The sequence below is a fragment of the Lactuca saligna genome, chromosome 5, assembly GCF_052625555.1.
Source record: "Lactuca saligna cultivar CGN05327 chromosome 5, ASM5262555v1, whole genome shotgun sequence".
Lineage (NCBI taxonomy): Eukaryota > Viridiplantae > Streptophyta > Magnoliopsida > Asterales > Asteraceae > Lactuca > Lactuca saligna.
The window spans coordinates 55,625,167-55,635,451 of record NC_136421.1 but is presented as its reverse complement, the minus strand read 5'-3'; positions in this window follow the sequence as shown (position 1 = coordinate 55,635,451).

Genomic DNA, 10,285 nt, shown 5'->3' with positions numbered 1-10,285 from the left:
GGTACAGGATCTCACAATCGTAATCCTTAACCACATCCAACCACCTCCTCTGCCGCATATTTAGGTTGGTCTGATCCATTAAATACTTCAGACTCTTATGGTCCGTGTATATCGTATACCGAGCCCCATACAAATAGTGGCGCCAAATCTTAAGGGTGAACACCACTGCCCCCAACTCTAGGTCATGGGTGGGATACCTCGTCTCATTAGGCTTCAACTGCCTCGATGCATATGCTATCACATGCCTTCTCTGCATCAGCACCGCTCCCAACCCCAAGATCGATGCATCACAGTATACAACAAAGTCCTCCATTCCCTCCGGGAGGGCTAACACCGGGGCCTTGCATAACCTTTGGCGAAGCGTCTCAAAGGAGGCCTGCTGCTCGGGGCCCCATAAAAAAGCGACACCCTTCCGGGTCAACCTAGTGAGTGGCACTGCGATCTTAGAGAAATCCCTGATAAATCTTCGATAATAACCGGCCAACCCTAGAAAACTCCTGATCTCGGAGGGTGACCTCGACACCTCACAGCTCATCACCGCCTCAACTTTGGCCGGGTCGACCAATATCCCTTCATGGTTAACAAGATGTCCTAGGAACTGGACCTCTCGCAACCAGAAATCACACTTGGAGAATTTGGCATAAAGCCTCTCCGATCTCAGAATTCCGAGGATCTCCCTCAAATGCTCCTCATGTTGCTCTATAGATCTCGAATATACCAAAATGTCATCAATGAATACAATCACCGACCGATCCAACATCGGCCTGCACACCCGGTTCATGAGATCCATGAACATTGTCGGGGCATTGGTGAGTCCGAAAGGCATCACCACAAACTCATAATGCCCATAACGCTTCCTAAACGCTGTCTTCTAGACGTCCTCATCTCGCACCCTCACCTGACGGTATCCAGACCTCAAATCGATCATGGAGAACCAAGATGCTCCTTGCAACTGGTCGAACAAATCGTCGATCCTCGGTAACAAGTAACGGTTCTTGACCGTCAGCTTGTTCAACTCCCGGTAATCAATACACATCTGGTGTGAACCATCCTTCTTCTTGACAAACAGAATAGGCGCTCCCCACGGCGAGCTGCTCGGCCGAATAAACCCTTTCCCCAGAAGCTCCTGAAGCTGCGAGGATAACTCTTGCATCTCTGGAGGTGCAAGACGATAAGGCACCTTAGCGATAGGCGCGGCCCCCGGGACCAAATCGATACCGAACTCTACTTGCATCACGGGAGGCACACCCGGGAACTCCTCTGGAAAGACATCCGGGAACTCACACACTATAGGAACCTCCTCCATTGACCTCGGCCTCTTGGAATCAATCCGCGAATCCGACACGTACGCCACAAAACCCTTACAGCCCTGTTGTAGACAATGCCTCACCCTAGCGGCCGAACAAAACGCTGATCCAGAACGGGTACCCTCGCCGTACACTGTAAGAACTCCCCCACTAGGGTCTCGTATGGTCACTAGCTGTCACTTGCAGTCGATAACCGCACCGAACCTGCTCAACCAGTCCATGCCCACAATGACACAGATATCCCCCATGGCAATAGGAACCAAATCAATCGGGAACTCAACACCGAAAATCTCGAGTACGCACCCACGGATCACCTCCGTGGCATATATCACCTTCTCGTCAGCTATGGAAACTCTCAGAGGCCGACTCAGCGCCTCGCGACTAACACTGATGTGCTGACTAAAAGCCAAAGATACAAAAGACCGACTCGCACCCAAGTCAAATAATACCAAGGCAGGTACATAATTCACAAGAAAAGTACCTACGCATAACATAATATAATCATAATATCTCAACATTACAATAAATACACGAAAGAATACATACTAGCGATGACATTGGGCACTGCGCGGACCTCCTCCGTGGTCAACTGAAAGGCTCTCCCGCGTGCCCTCGGCGCCTCGGCCTTCACTGGCCGACTCTCGATAGCTCTGATGGCGGCAGGGGTAGATCCCTGAGGTGCTCCCTGAGCTGATCCCCGCAACTACGGACATTCCGCCTTCTGGTGTCCGGTCTGGTTGCAGTGAAAACATACTGCAAACCCCTTGGGGCAGTCCTTGGCCATATGCCCCTCCTTGCCACATTTGTAGCAAGATCCAGCTCTACATACTCCATCATGACCCTTTCCGCACTTTCCACAAGTGCGACACTTCTGGCTCCCTGATTTGGGATCAGCGGGCTTGGCCCACTTGGCTGCCAGCTGGAATTGTGCTGATCGCCGATCCCTCCCCTGAGACTCAGCCTCCTCTCTAGCTTGAGTCTCCAGCTCGATCTCCCTCTTCCGGGCATTTTCCTAAAGCTCAGCAAATGTCCGGTATGAGGAGTTCACCATGAACTCCCGAATGTCTCGCCTCAAGATACTCAAATACCGGCTCATACGTGCCTGCTCAGTGGACACGTGCTCAGGGCAGAACATCGCCCTCTCGTGGAACATCCTGGTAATCACCGTAACAGACTCAGTGCCCTACTTGAGGGTCAGAAACTCCTGGGCCAAATGCTCCCTCTCTACCTAGGGAACATACTCATCTTGGAACATGGCACTGAACCTCTCCCAGGTCACCGCTGCAAGCTCAGCAGGCGAAAAGTGCGCTGTCACAAACTTCCACCAATCCTTCGCTCCCAAGCGAAGCTGGTTCAGCGCGAACCGTACTCTCAAATGCTCAGGAGATGAGCAAGTGAAGAAACACCCCTCCATGTTAGAAATCCATCTCATACCCGCCATCGGGTCCTGGGTCCCATCAAACTCTGGTGGTTTCGTGTTGCTGAACTCCCGGAACAGCAACGCATCACCACCCTGCGGCCTCGCAACAGCAACAGCTGTGGTAGCCGCTGCAACAACAGCCTCAGAAATAGCAGCATAACGCTCGTCGAAAGTCTCAATCAGCGTGGTCTTAATACACTCGAACATCTCTGGTATCTCTGCCTTGATGGCCACAGCCACCTCCTCGTGGATGATCTGACGGATCTCCTCATCACTAGCCCCAACACCCTCCGACATATGACGTGTCCTCACTATGATCAATCTCTGAAATACAACATACGATAAATTAGAATCCATTCGAGTATACTCACACTCGACACTCATCCCTCCTTGATCCTTGGTATTCCGAAGATTCTTACTTGGACCGTACACCGCCCCGGTTCTTTCAGTAGTACGGGCCCAATACTACTATCCACACCGTTTAAGTATACACTCCAAATCGTCCTCTTCGAATCCCAATTTCCAAGTACTCTATCACTTTCTAACAGATCTCTCATAAGCTCCTCGCTGCTACCTATTCTCTCTCAAGCATCTCATAGCAGCTCACCTCTCCCTAGGCTAAGGCATCACAAATCAGGGCACTCTAGTCCTAATAGGAATACCTAGCCTACTTTAGCAAGAGAATACATCATACAATCTCATAAACATATAATATAAGGGTATTTTTGGGAAATCACCGTTCGGGCGCTGACTGATCGTACACACGTTTCTCCTCTGAATTTCTCTAGAAATCTTTTACTTTTAGAAAAATTGGTTTTCTTTTTGAAAATATTTTCCAAATCCTTAGTTTGAGTTCAAATACTCCCGAAGGTGTACCCGAATCCCTCAAACCAAGGCTCTGATACCAACTTGTAACATCGTAAATTTCAAAACAAAATTTTCAAATTTTATAAAACATAATTCACTTAATATTTATAAAACAACCATATTTGAAATTCAATCCACGTAATACAAAAATCCCAAGATCTCAAAATCATAAATCCCATGCGTGTGTACTGATCAAGTCGGCGCCTTCCCACGGTCGTCACTAGTACCTGAAACAAATAACACCAAACACTGTAAGCCCAAAGCTTAGTGAGTTCCCCCAAATACCACATATAACACATATTAGCCACTCGAGGCTATAACTCTATGGGTCCTTGCACCCAAACTCTGTGAATCCTCAGGTTCTAACTTTGTAAACATGCACAGCATAAATCACAAAGAATAATGCAGCGCAACACATAACATATATATAGCATACAAGCACTGTATCACATAACTCTAGTTACCTACTCAAGGTAAAGTATAGTGAGAAGACTCACCTCGCGTATCTCGGTAACTCGCAAGTCCCTGAAATCACTCGTGCTCGATCTCCCGATCTATAGTCCTCTTATAATACAATACATCTCTAAATAAAACTTCACAACTAAGGTTGACTATCCCTTAACAAGTCAACATAGGTCAACACTGGTCAACGGTCAACTTTGACCGGACTCGGCAAGTGCACTATAGCGACTCGGCGAGTCTATGCGCATACACTGATTTCCCTGGGATCCTCACTTGACACGACGAGTATTCTCCTAGCTCGACGAGTTCCACCTGGCATGATTTGTGGGGCCTCCACGACTCAACTCTCCGAGTCTCAAGAACAACTCAGCGAGTCCCAGGTTGACTCAGTCCACCTGTCAACCCACTCTGACTCTCCCTGACTCACTGAGTCAATCCCTTAACTCAGCAAGACCACTCGTTGAGTGGTGCTGGGCAATCTTCATGCTACTCGCCGAGTCTGGTCTTCGGACTCGGCGAGTCCATGCCATGCAACAATTCAAACTCACTCCTGAGGTCAGATCTGTTCCATACATTCATAGATCTGGCCTCCCCAAGCATGATAATCACGTAAAGTCCAAACCTTGGGGCTCAAACAACAACTATTTGCTCATAAATGATGTTTTAGCCCCATATCTCATAACTCTAGGCCAATACTCTCATGAACACTCATAAAGCTTAAGGAATACAGCTCTTGTGGACCTCTATGGATCTCATCTCAAGCCTTATCATGATTAGGGACGAAATGGACATCAAATCTAGCCAACAAAGGGGTCAAGAAACCCTAAACCCCCATGTTCATCATAAAAACAAAAAAGGAAGCCAAGATATACCTCCAAGATGATGCTCTAAGCTCCAAAATCGCAGAATGTCCACTTCCCTTGCCTCTTCTTAGCTAGAGTCTCCATTGCCTTGCCAAACCAAGCTCCAAAGGTCAATAATGGCCTCTTTTCTCTCTCAAAACGCTCAAATCTCTTTAGGGTTTCTCTCTAGGGGTTGGTGGCCGCAAATGATGGCCATAAGCCCCTTTAAATAGGTCTCAAACCCTGGGAATTAGGGTTTCATTACACAGCGTGGACTCGCCGAGTCCAGACGCGAACCCGCGTCAAGAATCGCGATCCTACTCGGCGAGTTTGAGCTCCAACTCGCCGAGTCCACTCACAATTCTCCAAAAATACACCAATAATAAATACCTGGAAATTCCGGGCTGTTACATGTAGGCTGTTAAAATAAACTGAAATTTACATCATTCATTCAATACTTTACATTAAACTGCGAAAACTTGTTAAAAACATAAACAAACATAAATATGAAATTGGAAATCAGCATATAAAAAAACCATACATATTTTTATCATACATAAGCAAACATAAAACATGAACAACATAAATAAAACAATAATTTTTGAATGATTATACCACATTTCATGATGTGTAATATCAACTTGTTTACAATGTCACCCATTAGATTTAAATCACAATACTCAATATACATAAACAAGAATTTTTCAATGATTATACCACATGCTATGCATGGTATAAAAGAAACATAGCAGGTGGGTTTAGAACAAATGATTAACATGTCTAAGTTATATTCACACGAAAGAACAAAGAAGGAGTTACAAATACAACCAATCCATAATAAGAAATCATTGACCAAATATGAATTCAATTTAAAAAAGTTATTTTTCCAATTTCCAAACATCTTGTGTGTCCGAATGTGTTCTTCAACATTAGTAAAAAAAATGTAGCCATTTTTTCTTCTTGAATCGATCACATGTAAACTCAAGAAAAATCAACTCTCAAGTCTGATGTCAGCTGTGAGTCTATCTCTTCTCTCTAGATTATCAGTTCAACAAAATAAAAAGTCGAATAACAGAAGTTTAGTCATGAAGTTTGCTATTAACGTTCTTGGATTATTTCTTCCAAACAAACCGTATATGTATTTGTAGATATAAAATACATATACGGTTTAAATCATTAAAAACCTATATAAAACATCCATTTCACACCCATCTCAAATAAGCAAACAATACATAACACATAGCACGTATTTTACCGCAGATACTTCATATTTATGTGTTAGAAGAAAGTAACTAGACACTCACTTGATAAGACGATGATCGGACAATATCTCGTCTCTTAAAATAATCTTTTCCGATAATACCGGGACGTTTTCTCCAAAACCAAGCTTCACGCAGGCAGATTTTTGGCTCGAAAATTATTTTTCTCGGGATCTTCGGGGCTTCGGGACTTGCTTCGGGTGTCGGGATTGATACCGAGGCTTCGGGGGTATAAATTGCCAAGAAGAAGAAAGAAAAAGGGGAGAGAAGTGAAAATTAGCAAACAATCCGGTTGGGGGTCGCATCGTATTTATAGGGGCTGAACCCCGGGTTACGTTGGGCGTAATCAAAAGTTACGCGGGGGTAAAACCTCGTCTACATGTACGCTGGGCATACTCGTGGTACGCTGGGCGTACCGGGTGGATCAGATCGGGTGTGTCACGAATTCGGGTATTATCCGAATAAATAATTTTATTAATATATTTTAATTATTTAGAAACTTCAGAAATTCATATCTTCCTCATACGAGCTCCAGTTTTGATGTTCTTTATATCCACGCGTAGGTGAAACTACGCTCTACAACTTTCGTTTAGACTCCGTTGGCAAATTTTGACTTTATTTTTATTATATTATTTTTAGTAGACCGGGACAGGAAAACTCCGTTATAAAATCATAACTTCTTCATCTGACGTCCGTTTTCGTCAGTCTTTTTACCGTTGGACTACAATTGATGAGATCTTCGATTCTTGTTTAGGTTGTATCGGCTAGAAATCGCTTGATCTCATATTCACACTTTGGGCTGCATACCGCTAAGTTGAAACTTCGAAAAATCATAACTTCCTCATATGAAGTCAGATTTAGACGTTCTTCTTATGAACGCTCTCGGTTTAACATATTCTACGACTTTCGTTTAGATTGCTAAGGCCAAATATTGCTCTATCGTAAATTCACTATTTACGTCGCGTTGTGTCGTGCCGGTTCTGTCGCGAAACTTCGACAGATCATAACTTCTTCGTTATAACTCGGATGTCGGCTTTCTTTATATTTTCGGAAACCTTGCCACGGCCACTATAACTTAGTTAAGATTATTTCATTCTAAATCTTCTATCAAAAAGTCACTTTTGATGCTTATTGTCTCTAAATTGACTAACCCTGATCCATGGGCGTTACAACACACACAAGAATTATTTAATAACTTGGAAATATTAAATAATAATTATTGGAAAATTAACCTAAGTCAATATTAGACTTAATGGATTAAGTCCTTAATGAGTTAAGTAAGAAACACTTAACCCTAATCATCATTTCATGTGAAAACCCTAATTTTGGGATTTTGGGCTTGGACTTATCGGAACCCTCATTTGGGCCATTGGAATGGAATTGTGTATTAAGCTCAATCACACCATATGACTTATTTAGTAAAGTGAGGGACTTAATGGATTAAGTGAGAAACACTTAACCCTAATTGTCATTTTATGTGAAACCCTAATTTCATTTAGACTTTGTGTTGGGCCTTTCCATCAGGCTTTGGCGATTGGACTATTAATGGGCTTTCCAAGAATAAGCAAATAGACTAAATAATTATATGGGTTTTAGGACAAGTCCCATGTGAGAGTCTTGGGCCCAATTTGGAAAATTGCATCATAGATGGGTTATAACTGGGCCTTTATGGTTATGTGATATTGGGCCATATGTTGGGCTTTACCCCATTGGTTGACTATTGGGACTTTGGAGTTTGATTTGGACCTTGGGCTTGGAACCTAATCATTAATTGGGTGTTGTTTAATTTTTGACAGCTTGGGAATCTGTCAACCAACAACTGAAGTTTTGTCTGCGGGACTTCAGCAGTGCGCCAGGTGAGTTTCCCTCACTATACTCAAGGGTCTAAGGCACCAAGGCCAACCCTTTGGATTGTTATCTGGTTATGATATGCTAGTATGATCTGTTAGATCGGTATCCTAGAGGGTATGATAATATTATGTGGTATGTGGTATGATCTGTTAGTTCGATATCCTAAAGGGTGGGATAATATTATATGTTATGTGGTATGATCTGGTAGATCAGTTTGTTGTCTATAGACTATTATGTGATTATCTGTTATATGTGCACATGTTTGTTTGGTGTTTGAGGCTTATCTGCTTTGTGCGAAAGCCAATAGACCTGGGCATTCCAACCTGTTGGTTGTGGGCCTGGGGTATTCCAACCCGATGGTTGATTTGACTCATAGTATGTTGTTTATGATTATGTGTGTATTGTTGTTCTTATGAGTATTTTGGGGGAACTCACTAAGCTTTCGAGCTTACAGTTTTAGTTTATTGTTTCAGGTACATCAGGGGATTGTGGCAAGGCAAATGCATGATCTTACAACTCCTCACTTTTTATGACTTGGGTTTCTGGGATACTCTGATATGATACATTTTGGAAACAAGTTTGGTAATGGTTAAAAGATCTGAAATATTTTTAAAAGTTCAAATTTGGCATGAAAATTTTGGATGTTACATTAATGATTAGACTATATTATTTAAATAATATTTTTACATAGACGTAGTGGGTAAACGAGCAACGAACTATACTGCAACCCTTTTTTTACCTGATTCGACTAAACAAATTGACTAATTTTAACAAACTTATTGGTATGTCCTATCATATTGGCCCAGTTTGGCTTCCCACTAACAAACCCATAAACAAAAAAGACAAAGAATATATTTTTTATGTGTATTAAGAAAGAGAGAAGGGTAATGAGAGGGTAAGAGTGAGAGTGAGAGTGAGATCAGTTTTCTTTTTGTTTCCCATAAATAAAATAACATTTTAAAGTTGGGCATGGACAAAAATCACAAAAAAGGTATTTGATTTTAAAAGAGTTAGGTGTTGATTTCTTAGAGCAAAAATGTATGCAGTCTGTGGATCATATCTGCAGACATCTACACTAGAAGAGGTGGACCAAATGTCTGCAGCCTGTAAGAAGAAGACTGTTTATTTTTTAAGGTCTGTAAGTTGTTAAAATAAACTGAAATTTACATCATTCATTCCATACTTTACATTAAACTGCGAAAACTTGTTAAAAACATAAACAAACATAAATATGAAATTGGAAATCAGCATATAAAAAAACCATACATATTTTTATTATACACAAGCAAACATAAAACATGAACAACATAAATAAAACAATAATTTTTGAATGATTATACCACATTTCATGATGTGTAATATCAACTTGTTTACAATGTCACCCATTAGATTTAAATCACAATACTCAATATACATAAACAAGAATTTTTCAATCATTATACCACATGCTATGCATGGTATAAAAGAAACATAGTAAGTGGGTTTAGAACAAATGATGAACATGTCTAAGTTATATTCACGCGAAAGAACAAAGAAGGAGTTACAAATACAACCAATCCATAATAAGAAATCATTGACCAAATATGAATTCAATTTAAAAAAGTTATTTTTCCTATTTCCAAACATCTTGTGTGTCCGATTGTGTTTTTCAACATCAGTAAAAAAAATGTAGCCATTTTTTCTTCTTGAATCGATCACTTGTAAACTCAAGAAAAATCAACTCTCAAGTCTGATGTCAGTTGTGAGTCTATCTCTTCTCTCTAGATTATCAGTTCAACAAAAATAAAAAATCGAATAACAGAAGTTTAGTCATCAAGTTTGCTGTCAACGTTCTTGGATAATTTCTTCCAAACAAACCTAGTTATAATAATTGATGAACACATGGTATATATTCAAGAATAGTTCTTTTTAGAAATAGTTTTAATCTAAATGAAATCAAGTTACAACACAACAATTTGAAGCATTTTGCGAAAGCAAATTTCAACAAATTTCAACAATAATACATAACCAATCTGGTTTCATAAGACAAATTCACACACACAAAAAAAAAAAAATTGATTTCACCATTTTGAAATCAGATTTCATGAACCCTAGAAAATACAATGAGGTTGTTACCTGGAGGAGGAAGTGGTCGGAAAGAAGAATGCAATATAGGAGAAACGGCGGCGACGTTGGGGTTGACTCCAACATCAGAATCGGATAGGAAGAGAAAGACGGCTAGGTCAGGCGGTGCACCTGGATGTCGGCTGCACAAGGAAGAGACATGAGGTTGAAGAA